This window comes from Myotis davidii, unplaced genomic scaffold, assembly GCF_000327345.1.
Source record: "Myotis davidii unplaced genomic scaffold, ASM32734v1 scaffold151, whole genome shotgun sequence".
NCBI lineage: Eukaryota > Metazoa > Chordata > Mammalia > Chiroptera > Vespertilionidae > Myotis > Myotis davidii.
In genome coordinates this window covers 2688708-2709785 of record NW_006285248.1, presented here as the reverse complement: position 1 = coordinate 2709785, position 21078 = coordinate 2688708, and the positions used below count along the sequence as shown (strand labels likewise).

The following is a 21078-nucleotide window of genomic DNA, read 5'->3' as shown; positions in this document are numbered from 1 at the left end:
GAGCACAGGTCTGCAGTGTTCCATGGGTTGATCTTTCAGGTTGGGTTGATGGAACAGCTTTCCAGAGGGCAGCAGATTCCGGGGATCACTCTCACTGTCCTGGAAGTCCCAGCCAACATCAGACCTCACTTATATTTGGCTACTGGGGGGATGGGAGCAGGGATTCCCACCAAGTGGCTCCAAAATGCAACAGAGATCTGGGTGGACTTGGATCACACTAAGGATTCCTTAGGATAACTCCTGGTGGGCAGGATAGCTACATTTTTTTTAATTTTTATTTAAAATGCATTTTATTTTTAGACAACCTACAAAATATTTTGTTTTTTTTCTGAAAAGCAATGCCTGGCTCTGGCTGATTTGGCTCAGTGGATAGAGTGTCAGCCTGCGGACAGAAGGGTCCTGGGTTCGATTCCAGTCAAGGGCACATGCCCGGGTTGTGGGCTTGATCCCCAGCAGGGGACATGCAGGAGACAGCCAATCAATGATTCTCATCATTGATGTTTCTATCTCTCTCCTTCTCCCTTCCTCTCTGAAAGCAATAAAAAGATACTATCAAAAAAAAAATGCCTGTGCTCCAAAGAAATCAAGATAAAAATAAATGAAGAGCCCAAGATGCTATTAGTCCTGCTTGTCCTAGTCCACGTGTGTAGCAGCCAGGTATGATGACAGGTGATGGACCCAAGTTGCCAAACTTGTTAACATTTTCCCATTTCTAACTGTCCTTAAAGAAAATCAATACAGGGTCATCTGGATTCATGTTTTCCCCAATCCAGACCTGGTAGTTTTTGAAATTATCAAGGATGTGCTGGATTTCTTCTGCAGCCCCTGTCATAAAAGACTTTTCTCTTCCGGTCTTTGGACTCCACGTCCCCTTTGATTTCATGTAATCTCTGATGTGCTCCTCATAGGCTTCTCTTGTGAAGCTGGTCTCCTATAAATGATAGTTCATGACAGTACCAACTCCAGTGAGTACTGTTCTTTCCGTATCTTCACCCTCCGGGCCTTCAGCAGAGGCATTTCCACCAATAAACAAGTAATCATTGTCATCCTCTGTCCTACTGACCATCTTCCCCTCTACCTCCAGGCACAGCCTGTCTGCAATCTCCTAGACTTGTAGATATGGGAGAACACCTTATCCTGGCTAATGAGTTCCGGGTAGATGATGATGATGATGATGATGGCTGCCAGAAGGAGCCAACAGAGGCGTTCGGCTTAGCAGGAGCCCAGAGATGGAGGAAGGGAGTGGTGGTAAGTGGTGCTTTGCGGAAGGGGGAGTGGATGGGGGCAGGGAGCTAAGTCATTTTATTTACCTTGTAGTAATGCAAGTAATGAAACTGCCCATGTTACCTAGTCTATATAGTACACCTTTTTGGACCCCCACTTGTCATATTATGGTGGGATTCTACCATAATTCCCTACTTTCTATCAAAATGTGATTGTGGTTTTCTTAGCATTATGGAACTTAGGTATAAGTGTATCATGACATTAACTCTTCAGCTCATATATTTTCCTCCTACCTCTGAAGTATATTCTATCAAATATGGTTAAGATCATGGTTTTCAGGCAGCTTTACTGAGCAAAGGCAAAAACTACATTTCAGATTTTGCCAGTGGGATATGTCAACATTGTGTGTTCATATATTTAAACACGCTGTCATTTTTACTGATTGAAGGCAAAGACACGGGTGCATTTAGCTTTGCACTTAATATACAGACTTGAGAAGCCAACACACAGGCTGCCAGTGCGAAGTAAACCAACAAAGCATTGGGCATCTGTTGTGGGTATCCTAAACAGAAGTTGGCAGCTGTTTCAGTGTATAATGAGTGTAGGGCAGAAAATGCAGGGAAGGGGGTCATTGTTGGTAGAGGAAGAAACACAAGTGGTCTCCTCCCTTACATAAGTCTTGTGTGAATGGACTCTGTTGTCCTGGTGGGCACTATCACTTTGAAAAGGTTTTTCTTGTTCTGGGAAGAGTCACTTAAGTGACTTTACTGAATCATTTAAGTGACCTTACTGAGTCCTTTAAGTGTGGGGCGAGCTGGCCATTATTCTGGGAGAGGAGTGTAACCAGAACTTGGATGCTTTAAGTGTCTTTAAACGTTGTGAGGACATCACTGCAGGAAAAGATGGAAACGTCTTGGCCAACCACTCCTAGGGCCATGTTGCAGTCTGAGAAGGGACGCCGAACATGAACAGAAAGAATTTGATCACTAAGAGATCGTCAGGACCAGGAATTTTAGGGCACGAGGGTCCTGGAATGGCACAGGTGCTGGAGATGGCCTTTCCCCATAAACACTGTTGTGGAAGGCATTGACTTTGCATCAGTAGAAGCGGTAGGTGTAGAGGATAGTGCTCTAGCACTGCCCTGGAGGTGGCTTCGAGGATGTGGGCACCTCTTCACCTTCTTGGTGTTTTCCCAGAGGACTCAACACAAGTGTTTTGAGATACTTCTCACTGCAGACCTCTCAGCCTTTACCACACTGCTTCTCAGGAGCCAGCACTTGTGAAACCTTAGCTCTATGAGGCAATAGAGAAGCAAAAGCACTCTCAACAGGCAGGTCCAGGCTAGTTTGATTGAAAGTCCCTCTCCTGTGAGTAACACTGACCCACAGGGTCAAGCCTCCAGGCCCCTTGGCTACCACAAGAATAAATTACTTTCCCTAGGTCTGCCTTTTGGCTGCAACTCTCCAAGATGAGCTTTCATCAGCAGCCAAGGCCCCTGTGCCACAGACTGTGGTGTTAGCTTGATCCTCCTCCTTGAGTCACTCCTGTGTACTGTGGACCTTCGAATGCTTCATGCAGAGGGAAAACAGATCTCTGGACTTGCTATTTTTGTCACGAGAAAGCTCAGGGATTACCTTCAGAGAATAGACAAAGACAAGTTCATGGTACTTTGTACTGGGCTGAGCGTCACCCCAATTTCATGTGAGGAGCAGAAGAAACATGAGGAAAAAGGTCACAGTGCTTTGCTATTCAATGGGAAGAGCAAGAGACCAAAACATGCTCCTGCACACACAGTAGTATATGCATGTATTTGTATGTATACTACTTCTGGTCACATAAATCTTAGGCAAGGAAGTAGTAAATACCCACATGAAAATAAGATTGAAATAAAGAAAAGGCCAAAGAATAATTTCTTTCAGGAAGGAGATCCAGAGCAGAGTGAAATGGCCACAAGTTTAAGCCCATATAAGAAATCTATGTCAATGGCAGGAAGAGACACTTTCTCACTGGCCAAGCCTCCAGGGTTTCCCTGAGTCATACTTGGCTTTGTCCTCAGAAGAGGTCAGCTTAAGTTAAGGTAATGGAAAGTCTCTGACCTTTTCTTAACATCGGAGAATCCACCTCTGGTCAGAAAATGGTGATTCCTTTCTCTATGATTCACTACCTTGAGGCCCCTGGTTTCCTGGAATTCTTTTAAAAATTCCAATTCTTTCAGAAAACACCACAGTTTTGGATAAGATGTTTCTCTCTCAGAGTACGGAATTAATCCTCTCAGTACCAAAACGGAGCTGTTTGTCTTTTGGTGACCCTTGGCCCAAATATTGGTGACTTGGACTATTTCAGAATTGCATAAAATGTAGTAATACATTACCTAAAAATCTGATAATTTTATTTTATGTATTCCTACCTTTCTTTTTACAAAATTCTCTATATTATTATTGTTGTTGTTGTAGCTGCCATTCATTCAAAAACTATTAAATACCAAATGCTGGACACTGTTCTGGAGTTAACCACGAATTGTCACTGAGCAAGGTGTTTTTAAATTTTTTTCTTCAATTTAGGGGGTGACATTGGTTAATAAAATTGCATAGATTTCAGGTGTACAGTTCTATAATTCATCATCTGTATATTGCATTGTGTGTTCACCACCCTAAGTCAAGTCTCCTTCTGCCACCATTTGTCCCCCCGTTACCTTCTTTTACCTCCTCCCACCCCTTTTCCCTCTGGTCATCACCATGCTATTATCTTCTGTGTCTATGAGGTATTTCTTTTTCTTTGCTTTCTTTCACCTTTTTCACCCAGCCCCCCAATCCTCCTCCCCTCTGACAGCTATCAGTCTTGAACAAGGTGTTTTAAAGATATGTCTAATTCTCACAATATGGAAAAGTGAGGCTTATTCTTCCCATTTTACAGAAGGAAAATCACTGAAGATCAGAGAGCTTAAGAAACTTGGTCAAGTCAGACAGCTGATAAAAGGCAAGACACTTTCCGATTATCTGTTTGTGTAGTACTTTCTACTAAAACCAGAAATCTTGAAAATATTCTTTCCTTTCTTTTCTGTTAATCTATCAAAATTTTTTTAAAATATATTTTATTGATTTTTTACAGAGAGGAAAGGAGAGGGATAGAGAGTTAGAAACATCGATGAGAGAGAAACATCAATCAGCTGCCTCCTGCACACTCCCCACTGGGGATGTGCCTGCAACCAAGGTACATGCCCTTGGCCAGAATCGAACCCGGGACCCTTGAGTCCGCAGGCCGACGCTCTATCCATTGAGCCAAACCGGTCAGGGCTCTATCAAAATTTTTTATTGTTACTCTATATTGGTTCTGGCAGCTGTTCGGCTGGTCAATATCTAACGTCCTTCTATTTATATTGTCCTGATACCGAAATACTTCATCATCCTTTTTACTGTCGGAAAGTTTCAGGGAAAGCAAACCCAACCTTCAGTGAGAAAACAGGGGATAGAGAACTGAAAAAGGTTGGTCAAGGGAGCCCGGGAAACTAAGAAATTTTGGAATCAGATCTTCCTAGTAAACATTCACTATTATATTTGAAGTAAATTCAAATAGAATTTATTACTAGAATATCAGCTAGTTCTATCATTAAGTGCTATTCCATTTTAAAGTAAATATCATTTTAAACCTGTAATTTAAGTTACCCATGGATATACTGCACTTAGTGCAATAATCAAGACCTGACTATAACTAGGAGAATGGGCACAGATCCTGCAACTCATCGGTCTGGTGAAAAGTTAGGCTGCATGATGTTTTTGTTTTGTGTTGTTTTGAAAGATTGGAAACCTAGACCTCAGAAATACATCTACAAATGAGGTGAATTTTTTGTGGAGGCAGGAAAAACACTTGCTTAGTCATAGGGTCATAACTAGAATGGGTGTGTCATGAGGTGCAGAGTATCAGAATATACCAACCCAAAATATGCCACTGTAGCATAAAGATTATTTTGAACTGAAAGCAACTGAGAAGAAGCAGATAGAAGAAAAATTCTCTGTCTTCTCCCTTTTGGCCTAAAACTGCAGGACATAATTTGTAAAGGTGTCTCCCCATCCCTCTCTACCAGGAGAGATAGAAGTTAATCACCAGAGATAACTCTAGACTCTTATCAGCCCAGAGATAACACCTAAGGAATGTACAAAACAAACTCTACTAGAGCAAAAGTAGGTTTACAGTTGCAATTATGCGAAACAGAGTTTATTCTTGTATTATTATTTATTAGTTATTGTATTATTTTCCATACGAACAACTGTAAACCTACTTTTGACCCCTACTGTATTTACCCTCCCACAAATTGCCACCCTATAAACAAAGTCTTTTTCCTTTGCCTTGTCATTTCTCTAAAACTTTCTTGTTCTTTAAGTGGCAAAAGGCATTGGCCTCATTTTTTGGCTGTGTTTTTGGTTGCAAAACTTGAATCTGACTCTTGTTGGGAAACGTGTAAAAGTAGCTTCATGATAGATAGTTGTTGGGGCCGGAAGGATATTGTTCCAGAGCATGTGATTATCATCTCTCTTCCCTACTGAAGATGGATAACTCAGCAGGACATTCACATATGAACTTAAAATATTCCTCATACTTTTCATGTTCACGCCAAGCAAACATATAATAAAGGCTTTCTTGCCCTGTGTTATTCATGAGATGTAAGATCCCATTTATTTTGAATTCCAGCTTCTATTCAAGTTATGTTTGAGTTGTTTTTATATATATATATATCGGACACAGACATTATATTTCCCACTATTATCCTAATTTATGATTATATAGAGCCAAGAGTTCTAAACCAAAGAATGCTAGTTAGTGGTACTCAGTGTAGTTTGGCTGGGAATCAGATCAACTCATGGTGGGTGAGCTCATATAAACCTGCCAAGAGCTGTGTGTTACTTATGTTTGCATTTCTAGCATTTCTTACAGAATCTATTTTATAGCAGCCACTCACCAATGCTGTTAAATATGAAAATGTTGATAGCAGCAGAGGTATGGATGCCTTCCTTCTCCTAGAGGGACTCGCTTGCTAACACCTGCACATTCGACCCATGCAGGCAAACATGGACCTCACCTATGGGGTTATCCTGACAGCTTCTGGTTGCCATGGGTGTATCTAGACTTGCTCAACAAAAACATACCTTCTTCTCTGTAAATTCTGCTCAAGTTCTCTCTCTTTTTCCCTCTCTACCCTTCCCTTTTATTGTTTGAAAATTTGAAAACTTGTTTAGATACTTGTGCATCAGGCCCAATAAGATTCTTTCCTGTATGAAGAAGTGGAACTCCACCCTTGAGTTTTATCTGGGTGCTGTGTAAGGGGGAGGGTCATTCAGCTTCAGACCCATGACTACAGGAGTCATCTCACCTCATTGTTTCAGAAATTCTTTTTCCATGGAGAGTCAGAGTGTGCGTTCTTCACCATTGTCTTTGAGGATCAAGTCAGGGGGAGGTGGGGAATATTCAGATGTCTATTTTTTGTCTTTTTGCCAAAGATAAATCATTAAATACTTCTTGATGCATACTTGACTCACTGATCACCATACAGCCAAGTAAGGAGGGTCTGCCATTTATTCCCAAGGGCCATTTTCCTTTTGATACAAAGGACTCTGCTTTGTGGCCAGCTTTTTACCTTTTTCAGTTCTTTGCTTAAATGTCTGCTCAGTGAGATCCTACTAGAACACACTGTTTAATGCCGCCATGTCCCCTCTCAGGAATCCATGACCCCCTCCTCTACTTATCATCATCATCTGATCTGCTATAAATGTAATTTATTTACCTTCTTTATTGTTTCTTTTTCCATGAGACAATATAAATTCCATGAAGGTAGGAATTTGGGGTTTCTTGCTCCCCCTGTAGTCACAGTGACTAAAACAGTGTCTGGCTCAACCCTATTTGTGGAAGGAAGGAAGGGAGGGAGGGAGAAAAGTAGGAACATGATGCATATTTATATACAGAACATGATGTTGGTGAGGTCATGAGAGCAGGTTCAATAGTTAGATAGACCAATTACGTTGATCTTATCTAATTGTCCAGAGTGTACCCCGAAGTCCAGCTATTGCCTCAAAAAATGCTTTTAACTAACCATCAGCACAATGGTGATGGGGCAGATGTGTGAGTGCAGGAATGTAGCTAGATGGATGCAAATCCATTACTGCTCCAGGCAAGGCAGCTCAAAATTCCTGGACCACTGCTGTTGGGTCAAGAGATCAGTAGATCTGTACTCCCAAAGGCTAGAATATAATGCCCCCTTTTCTTCCCAGGTTGATAAATGCAACTAGCTTTTCAAAACAGCTTGCTGATTGCGGCATCAATACAGAATAAATGACAAAATCTATAACTTCTTTCAGATACAGGCAAAACTCTGATTAGCAGATCTTTTAATGTTGAAAAGCAGATAGGCAAGCTTATGATGATAATACGCCAGTGAGAGAGTTCCTTCTGCTCGGGTACTGTTGGCTAATAGCTAACAACCTTGGGATACTGGGGTTTGTTTTTCTTATTTTCACTTAATTCATAAACATTTTTTGATTATTTACTATTTGTAAGATATAGAACTAGCCTTGTAAGATGCTAAAAATGAATCAGAGACAGACATTGCCTTTAAAGAACTTAGGCACTTATATTATAAGACCACGATGTCTTGTCAATACCCTGTTGTTTTGCTATATTTACTATGTGACCAAAAGCAATAAGAACAATTATAAATGATTCCATCTTTGCTTTCTCACTTAAATTGCACAAATAGGCTGCTAGTTCTTTGAACAAGAACACCTGGGAGCATGCCCATGCAAACGATTGTAAGTTTCTCCAAGTCCAAACATCCCTATGCAACACCCTCGAAAGTCTAAAATCTTGCAGTAGTTACGCTGCAATGAAAGCTGTGAGGTTCACAAAAGTCAAAAAGAAGCCAGAATGAGGCATTGCAAGAAGGAATTCTATCACTTAATCTCAATCTGAATTTTCTCAATTTAAGATAAAGTTTAACATACATGATGTGAAAAACAGAAGTGGCTAGCTAGGCTGGAACAAGCTGGGTCTCTTGTAGGATTTTTATCAGATTATCAGCTGGGAGAGCCAGTAGTAGGAGAGATAAAAGATGGGGTTGATCTTATTTTTAAGAAGTTATTTTGTACCCTAGCTGGGTGGCTCAGTTGGTTGGAGTGTGGTCCTGGTCAGGGCACATACCCAGGTTGTGGGTCCCATACCTGATCAGGGTGCATAAGGGAGGCAACCAATCGATGTTTCTCTCTCTCTCTTCTCTCTCTCCTGTGTAGAAATGGCTGCTAAGCTTTCTCTCTCTCTCTCCCTCCCCCCCCCTCTTGTTCTCCCTCTCCCTCTCCCTCTCCCTCTCCCTCTTCCTCTCTCTCTAGCAATGAAAACATGTCCTCAGGTGAGTATTTTTAAAAAAGGATTCCTGGCCAGTGTGCTCAGTGGTGTGGTTAGAGTGTCAGCCCGCTTACTGAAGAGTTCCAGGTTTGAGTATCAATCAAGGGCACATATCTCGAGTGCACGCAGCCCTGGTTGGGGTGCCTGCATGCATGCAGGAGGTAACCAATCAATGTATCTCTTTCACACCAATATTTCTCTCTCTGTCTCTTCCCCTCCCTTCCACTCTGTCTAAAAATCAGTGGAAGAAATATCCTTGGGCGAGGGTTAACAAAAAAGGTACCTGCCCTTGACCAGAATTGATCCCTTATACCCTTCAGTCTGCGGGCTCTATCCACTGAACAACACTGTCCAGGGCTATCTCCCTTACTTTCAGATCAGTGCTTCCTCCTGAAGTGTGGAATTGGGTGTTACAACTGCTTCTGAGCACGTATTAGTGGTTTGAGAAGGCTTGGCTCCGTGGATAGATCATTGGCCTGTGGACTGAAGGGTCCTGCGTTCAATTCTGGTGAAGGGCATGACCTCGGTTGCAGGCTCGTGTGCAGGAGGCAAACAATTGATGTGTCTCTCTCATATAGATGTGTTTCTCTCTCTGTCTCTTCCCCTCCCTTCCACTCTGTCTAAAAATCAGTGGAAGAAATATCCTTGGGCGAGGGTTAACAAAAAAGGTACCTGCCCTTGACCAGAATTGATCCCTTATACCCTTCAGTCTGCGGGCTCTATCCACTGAACAACACTGTCCAGGGCTATCTCCCTTACTTTCAGATCAGTGCTTCCTCCTGAAGTGTGGAATTGGGTGTTACAACTGCTTCTGAGCACGTATTAGTGGTTTGAGAAATGGTGAGTGGCAAAGATTCCATGAGTCAGGACAGCGCCCACTCTGCTAGCTCTGGCACCCACACGCGCACGCGCGCGCACACACACACACAGTTCTTCAAGGTCTGTAAAGTCATCTGGAGCCCCAGGGCCCCTTGAACCTGGCAGTCCTGTTGCAGTGCCCCTAGAAAGCAGGAGTCTGGAGCATCGAGCTCAAGCAGTCATTGGGGAGTCAGGAGGGGTGTCGGCGTGCATAGCTGTTTGTCTCTTGTAAACTTTTCCATTTGGCTCTCACCTTCTGCCCTCTGGACCTTTTCCTAGCACGTGTTCTTCTGGGTCCAAATGGTCAGGAAATAGAGACAATTGTTTCCCTCAGCTCTTCTAGAAAGCAAGCTCCCTTGCCATCCTAACCCTTAACATTTGCTCTTGATGTTTCCATTGTAGCTTAATACGGTAGGAGCTTTTTGACATTGTTGTAGTATCTTTTGTTTAATTGAAATACTTACTGCTTGGCCTTAAGTGACCTAAAATTCCTGTTAAAAAAATGATCTTAGTGTCCTACAGTGACTGTCTTAGATGAAACTCCTACAGTGACTCTGAATGTGACTGGGAAAAGTAATTACAGACAGACATCTCACCAGATGAGTCAGCTTGGCAGGAGACAGTGTTTAGATTTTTCTCAAGATAATAATCTTTCCTTTTGTATGTATATGTATGTGTATGTGTATATGTAAACCCTCCCAACTCTTTCCTCTTCAACCCAAGACACACACATCTAAATGCTTTCAAGTTCTTGAAACTTATTCAGGTTAACAGAATGTATTGTCAACAACTGGGGGTACGAAAAGGACTAAGATGTGTCCATTTCTGTCACTCATCCTTTGGAATTCATGCCTGGTCCTCCTGTGTCCACACTTCCATGTGTCTGCTCCTGTGGCTTCTCTCTGAAGGACACCTTTCCTGCCCCATGCACCTGCTCTACCTCCATCCCTGTTTTGAAGTTCTCTGCGGGCAGGAAATAGCCTCCCCCCGCTTCCCCAGGGGTTGGCCGTAGAGTCATGTAGCCCATGCAACAGGCTGGCGAGTGTGGCACTGCCGGGGCGGACCAGCAGACCCTGAGCGACGGATGGACAGATGACTCCGACACAGGTTTCTGTGAAAGAGAGGGCTAAGGGACTCTTTCACCTCAGTAGTAAAAGCAGTCTTGTTCGCCTGCCTTGTTGGCTTTTTATTGTAACAACAGCTTGAACTCAAATTCACCTGTAGATACCATCAGCAGGGCAAGTATTCTTGAGAAAGTATATGCTTCTACAAGGTCAGGTCTTTGAAGACTAAACATAGAGATTCTAGCAAAACACCCCGGGGGATTGGACTTGTTTGGAAAAGTTAAGGTAGGGGCTGCCGCCTTCGGCAAGTTCCCCTCAGAGGCGCCCGACCTTTCAGAGAATCCTCCTGACAGACATTCCAACCAAGTCCTGCGCTTCCCCACATGGCACAAGTGCATTGCCACTGGTGTCTTGTACACTAAGGAAAGGCCATTGTGAAAACCACGCACCACAGAGGCAACCACTCAATCCCCCTCTGGAACTATGGTCTCACTTGGCCAAACCCATTTTTCTCTGCTCTCAGAAAAAAGAGGGAAGTACTCTTGTAGTTCCCCACCAGCATAGTCCAAGCCACATAAGAAGTATTCAATAAAAATATCTATGTAGTGCCACATGGTCATTAACTTAGCTACTTTTGGGTGTTGGTATTTTATCTTATGCCTATTCTGATCAAGGCACTGGTTAGGAGTTGAGGGCCACTTTATTTGGCTGTAAAGCGGGGTAAGTAAAGATATGACCTTTGCTGAAACATGACATTTCTAAGAAAAAAATTAATGCATACTATAAACAGTAGTCACCCCCTTATCTCCATTTTTTTTTTTACCCTTAGTCAATCAGGTCTAAAAAATATTAAATAGAAAATTTCAGAAATAAACAATTCATGGTTTAAATTGTGTACCATTCTGAATAGCATGAAAAAAAAATCTCCTACTGTACCACCGCATCCTGCCCAGGATGTGAATCATCCCATTGTCCAGCATATCCATGCTGTGTACACTCCCCGCCCTTAGCCACTTAGTAACATATCAGATGACTGTCCTGGCATCGTAGTGTGTATGTTCAAGTAACCCTTATTTTACCTAACAATGATACATTTACATAACTTCTATTATAGTATATTGTTATAAATGTTCTATTTTATTATTAGTTATTGTTATTAATTTCTTACCCTGCCGAATTTATAAATTAAACTTTATCATAGGTATATATATGTAGAGGAAAAAATAGTATATAGAGAGTTTAGTACTACCTGTAGTTTCAGGCATCCACTGGGGGTCTTGGAATGTATCCCCCACGGATAAGGGGGACTACTATACAGCAGATATATGCAATACAAATACTAATTTTTTATTGTGGTAAAAGCATAACGTAAAATTTAGCATCTTATCCATTTCTAAGTGGACAGTTTAATGGCAATAACTATATTCACATTGTTGTGCCACTGATGTCCAGAACATTTTCATCTTGCAAATTGTAACTCTGTACCTATTAAACAATATTTTCCTCTCCTTCTAGCCCCTAGTAACCACCATTCTACTTTTTGTTTCTATAAATTTGACTATTCTAGATATTTCATATAGTAGAATCATATGGTATTTGTCTTTCTGTTACTGGCTTATTTCACTTAACATAGTATCCTCAGGGTCCATCCATGTTTTAGCATGTGTCAGAATTTCCTTCCTTTTTAAGGCTGAACAAAGTTCCATTATCTATACATACCCCTTGTTTATCCATTCATCTGTCAATGGACACTTGGTTTGCTTCACCTGTTAGCTATTGTAAATAGTGCTTCTATGAACTTGGGTGTGAAAATATTGCTTTGAGATCCTGGTTTTTCAGAAGTGAAATTGCTGCATCAATGATAATTCTATTTTTAATTTTTTGAGGAATGACTATACTGTTTTCCATAGCGGTTGCATCATTTTCCATTCCTACCAACATTGCACAAGAGTTCTAGTTTCTCCATATCCTCATCAACACTTGATATTTTCTGTGTGACAGCCATTCTAATTGGTGTAAGATGATATGTCATTGTGGTTTTTTATTTGCATTTTCCTAATGATCAATGGTATTGAGCATCTTTTCAGATACTTGTTGGCCATTCATATATCACCTTTGGAGAAATGTCTATTCAAGCTTTTTGCCAATTTTTAAAATTGTATTATTTGTTTTTGTGTTGTTGAGTTTCAGGAGTTCTTTGTGTTCTGGATATTAACCTCTTATCAGTTATTTAATTTACAAATATTTTCTTTATGTGATATTTTAAATTTTAATACAATTATAAAAAGGGAATATCAAGGTCTATGATTTCTTGTGACAACATGGATGGGTCTTGAGAATATCATGCTAAGTAAAATAAGTCAGACAGAAAAAGACCATACTATATATTTTCAGTCATATGTGGGGTTATAAAACTGAAAAACAACAAATGAATAAATAAGACAAACAAACAAACAAACAAGAACTCATAGTCTCAGACAACAGTATGTTGGTTACCAGAGAGAAGGGGTGAGGGAGGTAGTAAAGGGTAGAGGGAGTCAGATATATGGTGATGGAAGGAGATTTGACTTGGGTGGTAAACACACAATGCAATATACAGATGATGTATTATAAAAAAAGGTCTAGGATTTTACATTTCCTGAATCCTATTAAAAACATATTTCTTTTTTTATACAAGCAAATCTGTTTCTGAATTTCCTAAAAAACTATGGAACAATGGAATTAGGAGACTAGTTGTCAGAGTTTGGAAATTTTCAACATATATAAAACACTGTGCAAAAAAATAATAATAAAAAAATAAAACACTGTATATTTATCTTCATAAGGGGCATTGTTTTGCCTGTTAAGAGAGAAATGGTATGTAAAAGATGTAAGATAAACAAGCAGGTATAGATCCTGAGGCAGATGGGCACCTAAAATAATGAAGGGAATGCAGAACCAGCCATATGAATACTGTTATAGAAAGTCCAGGATTCTAGTATGGAAATCTAAGGCAAGAAGAGGAGACCCTAATGAACTTGCACAAAATCATGAAGAATAAGGACAAGAGAGCAGCTGCAACATAAATGGATTCAAGATATAAATTGGTTAAGGTTATTCACGCTTACAGATCACAATAAGGTAGAGCGAGGATGTTTAGAGTGCAGTCTCCTTAAGACTGATGGAAGAACACGAGGCTTCTGGGGGACTGCTTTGCAGCTCTGAGGGAATTAACGACAGCAAAATATCTTAGAAAAAAAGAAGCCACACATTTATTTTATATTTTTAGATCTGAGTTCATAAAACAAAACTGCACTTAAAAATCAAAACCTCAGAGCATGGGGAATAGGAATCCTTCTTGACTCTCGAGGGCCAGGTCCAGCACAGGCCCACTGGCGAAGGATTCTGCCCAGAATACCCTGTGCTCCCAGCCGGAGAGTTAGTCTGGAGCCTCCGGTGACCCTGGCTGTGCAGCAGGAAGATGGAAAGCTCGGGAGAGTCTAACCCTGTTTGCCACTACCTGAGTCAATGGCAGGTGCCAGAGCCAATAGAGACATCAGAGATTGATTTGGAACCTTTTCCCAGAAAACTAACTGGGCCAAAAGGAGCTTAGCATTCTGGATATGAACGAGGAAGGCAGCAACGTGTCCGAGGACGGCTGACTGTCCAGCCAGCCAGCCAGCTGGAGTCAGGGGGACCTGAGGAGACAGACTTCCAAGCTGGCAGAACCAGGCCCAGCGCACCTGGTGGGCAGTGGACTGAATTATTAATTAACAGACTCTAAGCACAAGAAGAAACTGACTTAGATTCCTGTTCATCTTTACACTCATAACAAAGCCAGCTTCAGTAAAGAAAAAGGAGTACCTTCTACAGGCTGTGCTGTGTGGGAGAATCAAGGAAGCAGAGGCCACCTAACTTTTCATGGTGAAGCATTCCTTGAAACACATGCGAAAATAGATCATTATACGGCAGATTGTACTTTCCTGCAGGAATGAGGTTGTAATTTGGGGTTGACTTCCTGATTCACAGTACAACCAGCAATAAATTATAAGGCAAAGCTCCACATATAAATTTTAATACTTTAAAAATAATAAGTATGCTCCAAGTTCCTATAAAATACACTTTACATATTTATTATAGGGAAGCCTAATGAACTATAAACTATCTATGAAGTACATAAAAATGCTACTCTATTTCAAATCTGTTTATTTTAAAAAAATGTGCTGCTATACTGTAGAGAGCAATTGCCTGCATTTATTGAGCACTTACTAAATGCCACCACATGCTTTACCTACCTTATGTTACTTAATCCTATGAGGAAACTGAGGGCTTAAAATGGTAACATCGCTTTTTCAAGTACGATTATTTAATAAGTGACTGGGTTGGGATCGAAACCCAAGGCATCTAATTCTAGAGCTGGTGTTTTGAAAAAAAAAAAAAAAATCACGTGCTCACAGGATGGGAGAGAGGAAAATTGGAGAAAATTTAGGTTTTGATGATGTTGTCCAGTCACGGCATTAACTAATCTGGAGAATATGCCCAACCTGTGCATTTCTTGTTACATGAGAGAATTTAGTTCTTCATTGTTTAAGCCACTTCGAGCTGTGTTTTCTGTTATTTTCAGTCATAGCTACCTGATATCCTTCATAAGAATTAATTCCGGCTCCAAACTATGGAGTTAGTGCTTTCCTTGGCGGACATTCAGGCCAGAGCCACAAAGCATTCAGTAATTCAGAATCTACAATGAGTAACACAGACTCACAAGGACTTTTGAGAACACAAGGCAAATAAATGGTATTCCCCAGTCAGGACAGCACCTCCCCCAACGTTGCTTTTCCACTATTTTCAGACCATCCTTGGTAACTCAGAATTTGGGTAAAGGGAAGGAAGGATAAAAGCTTGACCTCCTCGTATTCCTCTGCTCACTCCGTACCTATCGCCTAAGCTCTCTTCTCCTCTAACTGCTAAATCGTACTTCCTTTTCAAGGTTTTTCAAGTCACATCTTGTTCTGGAAACTTGAGAGCCCTGCAGTTCACTTCACTTTGATCTGTAATTCCTCTGGAGTCATAGTAACACATTTGCTCACCACCTGGAGATGTCTCTTAGGTTATATACTCCATCTTGCCTTTTCTCTCGTTTACTTCTTGACTTCTGCAGTACATCCTAAACTTCCCTGAGATCAGAGACCCCACTGCGTTCTACAGAGATTCTTACGGTGCCTACCTGCCTATAGTGGCTATATGCAGTTGTCTATACATATACCTAGATCTTGATATACTGATCTAAAAGATAAGTGAAAACATGGGGGGCAGGAAGAAGAAAAGCTAGGCATGCCTGTAATCTTGATTTGGCCTATTTTAGAATTTACAAAGTAAGGATACCAGTGCCCTGTGCTGTAGATGGCTTAGGATTCCTAGCACAATCATGGGATTTTCTCCATGGGTATCATTTCTGCACCTGGGTATCAGATGGGGAGGATGGGGGAAGCTGAACTGATTCATAGATGTAGATTTGCTGCGCTTGCAGACTGAGCCCATGCTCGCCAGTTTCCTGCAGTCTTGTATACTCTGAGTCATGGCCTGCTTACGCAAATGTGTTTTCAGCATGGCCCGTGCAAGCACTGTGCTTCCAACTACTGCTTCTCAAGGCACAAGATAACAGTAAAAGCAGTTGGTACCACTGTGATTTTTGACAAGAAATGTTCAAGTGCGTTCCAAATGGTGAATTCCCCTCATAGAACACAAGGTCATTTCCAGGATCAGTAGCCTCTGCTGGCACTTCCTCTAGCCCTAGAAAAGTGCCATTAATCCTATAGGCTCCTGCCAAATACTGGGCTGCTCCCTAGAGTAATATAAATTTATCTTCAAGGTTGTAGCTGTAAATTCCATGTTTGCAGTCACTGTCTCCCATCCCCCCAGAAAGCCCAGGATGGGGGAATGTCTCAGTAGAAATGTGTGTAGTGCATCAGGGGACTCCTTTCTAAAATGTTTCCTTTGTGACCCAGATTTTCAGTTTAAACCGTCAGATATACAGGATGCAGGAAGATGCTTACAATTCAGTCAGACGTCTTAGGATTGTTTTCTTATATCCAAAGGAAAAAATGATGGGAGATTATTTAACTAAAACATAGATCACAGTACTTCCTAGACAATTGCTGACAGTGATGCATGTCAAAACCAAAAATAAATAATAAAAATAAAAATCTCAAAGCAACCAAATTTTCCTCCTTTTCTCTCATTTCTCCTGATCTTTACTCTTTTTCTCTTTTCTCACTTTGGAATTTCTTTCAACTCCTTTAGAAAATGCTTTCTCTGCTCCCTCCTTCTGTCCTTCATTTTATCAGCAATATTTCTCCCCATAATGAGCCCAACAATGGAGAGATGTCTGAACAAGTAACGTGCCCCTGGTTTGAGTTTTCTACCTCAGAAGCACTGGCTTTCCCTTCAGAAACCATGGTTGTAAGAACATATACATTTTCTGATGCTTTTCAGAGTATTGTGTCAGGATAATGCTTTCATCATCCTCCTTTATGAACCCTCAAGTCCTCCCAACTGACTTGAGTGGTGGATGAGCCTTCGGCCTCGCTGCCTCCCTGTTTATTTGTGATATTAGCTGTGGCTGTGCTCTAGCTCACAACTAAGAACAGGCTGAACATTTTTGTTCCACAGCTTTGGTTTAATTGACATAAAAACAGAAACAACAGATTAAATGGGCTGGAGGCTGGGTTGAGGGGCCATTCCCTATGTCCACCTCTCTAATTGCTGAAGGAATGGGATCCTATCACCACGTACTGCTACCTGATTGGGGATCCTGATTGGCCCTCCTCCCAGGCTAAAAAAAAATTACCATTCTTTTGAATGGTGTCAATGTAAACTCATAAATAACTGAAATTTAAATCTGAATTAAAAAATGGCCATCATTTTCAAAAGTAACAATTGCAGCTTCCTGTTAGCAGTGATTCTCAGATTTTAGCATGTATTGGAATCATCAGGGGCTTGGCACAATGCAGCTTCCTGTGCCCTACCTGAGAGGATCAAAACAGACTTGGAAAGTGATTCTGAGCAGCCGCCTGGAGTTCAAGGTCTGCTAGGCACATGCTCAGGCCATCACATGAGGAAGTTCCCAGAGAGGAATTTGCTGTGCTGTGGATCTCAAGGAAACCAGTAGGGAAGTTCCAGGAATGGATCCTAGCTGAGTATAATGCTGCTAACATCATCGTCCTTTTTATCTTCTCTTTCTCATAGATGTCTCTTGCCCCAGTCAAGCCACTGCCCCTCAAAATAAAAAAACTATGACAGAGTTACCTTCCAAAACCCGAGGAGAACCAGGCTTATTTGTTGACTTTGACCATTGTCCTGCACCTGCCTTGTCAGGGAGCAGGTCAGTTAAAACTTTGTCAGTCTTCTGGCTCTGGCTCCAGTTTAGGCCATATGCACAGATTACCCACACAGACCACTCAATTTATCCTTTCAACTATACCTACAAATATATAACTACATATCTATAATAATAAAAGTGTAATATGCTAATTAGACTGGATGTCCTTCCCAATGTCCTTCCGGATGACCTTCTGGACAAAGCCGGGGCTGTGAGGGAAGTCTGGGTCCTGGGTGCCAGAGGGAAGCTGGTGCCGGCAGCCGGGGGAAGGAAGGCCTACTCTTGCACAAATTTCATGCATCGGGCCTCTAGTCTATTTATATAAAAGGCTAATATGTAAAGTGTCCCCTCAGGAGTTGGACCGGGAGACCAGGAATTCAATCGCTCACTATGATAGGCACTGACCACCAGGGGGCGGTGCAGAGCAAAGGAAGGCCCTGGCCAGCAGCCAAAAGGCCCCAGTCGGCCTTGATCACCAGCCAGGTCTAGGGACCCTACCTGTGCATGAATTTCATGCACCAGGCCTCTAGTGCATATATAAGTACATATAATAGACATATTTTTACATATAAAACTGCCTGGAAAAATGAAATCCTTCTTTTTCTTGGTAGATCTAGGATCACAATGCAATTCATATGTCATATCAGCCCTTGACTTCTTGACCTCTCTGTGGTGTTGCCTGGTGGCCACTCTCAGACCTCAAGATACCGCTCCTGCTCCCCTCTCTCTTCCCACCCATGCAGATTGGGGAAGGGTGGAAATGGGGGAGGGGAGAGGGAGAGGGACGAAGGAACAAATAGAAAATAGCTGGGACAACTGCTGTTTGTGCCTAACAGGAATTGAGCGACAGAGCTCAATGGAAGAACATATACCTGGACCCTTGAATACCAAAGACTAACTGCCCCAATTTTTCAACTCAGCCAAGGAACAGCTTGAACACCAAGGAGTTATTCCGCTTAAAGGAATTGAGGCAGAAGGCTGGCCAGACGGCAAGCAAGACTTTCAAGGCTTAAAATTAAACATAGTTTTGTATTTTTATTTCTGGAAAGAGGAGTTGCTTTACTTAATTTTAATGTTTTTGTTAAATTGTTTGTTTAAGGACAGTAAACTTTTAGTCATTATCTTGAAAGCAGCATTTAATTCTACTACTTCTCTAGAACCCCAAACTATTCTCCCTTTCATTGTATATCACTCACTGTCTCTCGCAACGGGTGAGGAGGAGGATTTTAAAGAGCAGAGATTTCACAACATTTAATGCTTCTGTCAAGTAGTGTTAAAACTGCCACATATGCATTTAAAAAAAACCAAAAACCAAAAACCAGATTTCCACCTTCTTCCCACACCTCACATTCATTGGGATGGTGAGGGAAAGTGAAGGGGCAGGAGCTCTGAGGCTATAAATGAACAATGCAACAAGCCAGAGGTCGAAGCCAACACTGGGAGAGCCACAGAATTCCGGGCTGAGGGGCAGATCTTGGAATGCTTGAAGCTTCTGTTTAGACATGTTTCTTTCCTCCTCTCCCTCGCTCCCGTCAATCCTGGCCAGCAATTAGGTCCTTCAAACCATTTACAGTTAGGAAAGCTCAAGAAATCTCACTCGTACCTGGTCTGGAGCAGGTTAGAAAAAGCAGGGAATAGAGGAAAGGAAGAGTCTTATAGAATGTAGAACTCTAGGCCTGTCAAATACAATCAAGAAATGTGAAATAATGACCCTTAGCTCTTACAAGGAGCTTTTCATCTTCAAAGGACACAGTAAACATGAACTAATTAAGTTTCACAGCAGAGCTGTGAAGATATGTAAGCAGCATCATCTTCATTTTATGGCTGGAGGAAGGGAGAGTGAGGCAAAGGCACCAACCCATGGAGGACAACAAGGAGATTTGGAAGATGGTCTCCATGGGCGTTGCTGGGAGTGGTTGGTCTGGCTTCGCCTCCAGCTTTTTCTGTGGTCACCTGGACATTGCTGTTAGCTTAACATTCTTAGAAACTCACAGTTTAACAGCACTGGCAGGCTCTGTAGTCTATGTACTCACCATATGCAGAGGCAGAGCTTTGCTGCATGTGAAGGGACAGGCATGGGAATGGGACAGGCCTGGGTTCGAATCCCAGCTCTCCCATCTGCTCTGGGACCTCAGCTGAGATGGTTTCCTTATCAGCTCCATGGTGAGCCATCCCAACTTCCTTTCCCTCCTGGTCACTAAAACTAGAGGCTTTCCTTCCATATTTCAGCCACTCCCCAAAGTTTTCAGGTCCTCACCTTCTCCACTCCCCTTCTTTGCTGACCCCAGAGCCTATCAATTGGAAGAGAGATAGCAGAGATTAGAGACTGGTCCCCAAACCTGGCTGTGTACCAGAATTAGGGGGTTCCTTAAACACACCTAGGCCTGGGTCCCATCCCAGAGATGCTGATCTTGTAGGACCCTGGAATTGCTGTTTGTTGGTTTGTTTTTAACATGCAGGTTATTCTGATGCAGCCTAGAAGATTAGCAGCCATCAATCCTCTCTCAGCACCCTCAGCTCCAGGGCTGAGGAACCACTAAGAAAGTTTCCTGCACTGCACTGCCCCCATCTTCTCATTCCTCCCCCTACTCACTCCTTCAGACACTGCTCAGGCCATCTCTAGCTTGATGCTCTTTGGGGTCTGTTTTTCTTCTGAAATGTGAGTGGTTACATCCAAGTTTGTCTGGTCCTCTCTGACGCTTGAGTTCTTTCTGCCACAGCATTTCGTATTTAACTGTACGGATATAATTGTGTGTTGGCCTGGGAACCTACCATCACTCATAACATCTCTGTGGCATGTGAATTCCTTGTTTCAAGTTCATCTGATTTATGAATAATCCTTTGGAATATAAACCCACTCACCATGGCAGGAACTCTCAAAAGTACAGAAGCAGGTTCATTGCATACTTTCTGCTCAGTTTTTGTTCTTCTTATATAAAGACTAGAGGCCCGGTGCACGAATTTGTGCACCAGTGGGGTCCCTCGGCCTGACCTGGGGGATCGAGCCAAAACTGGCTCTCTGACATCTCCCAAGGGGTCCTGGATTGCGAGAGGGTGCAGGCCAGGCCAGGCCGAGAGACCCCACTGGTGCAAGATCGGGGCCCGGGAGGGACATGGGAGGTTGGCCAGCTGGGGAGGGACCACGGGAGGGCTCTAGGGCGTGTCTGGCCCATCTCGCTCAATCCCAAC

General features: G+C 42.2%; 1 pseudogene; it reads right to left on the bottom strand.

The window, feature by feature from the left end:
- Positions 1-712: 712 nt before the first annotated feature.
- LOC102769264 lies at positions 713-12537 on the bottom strand (annotated as a pseudogene).
- Between the last annotated feature and the right edge of the window lie 8541 nt (positions 12538-21078).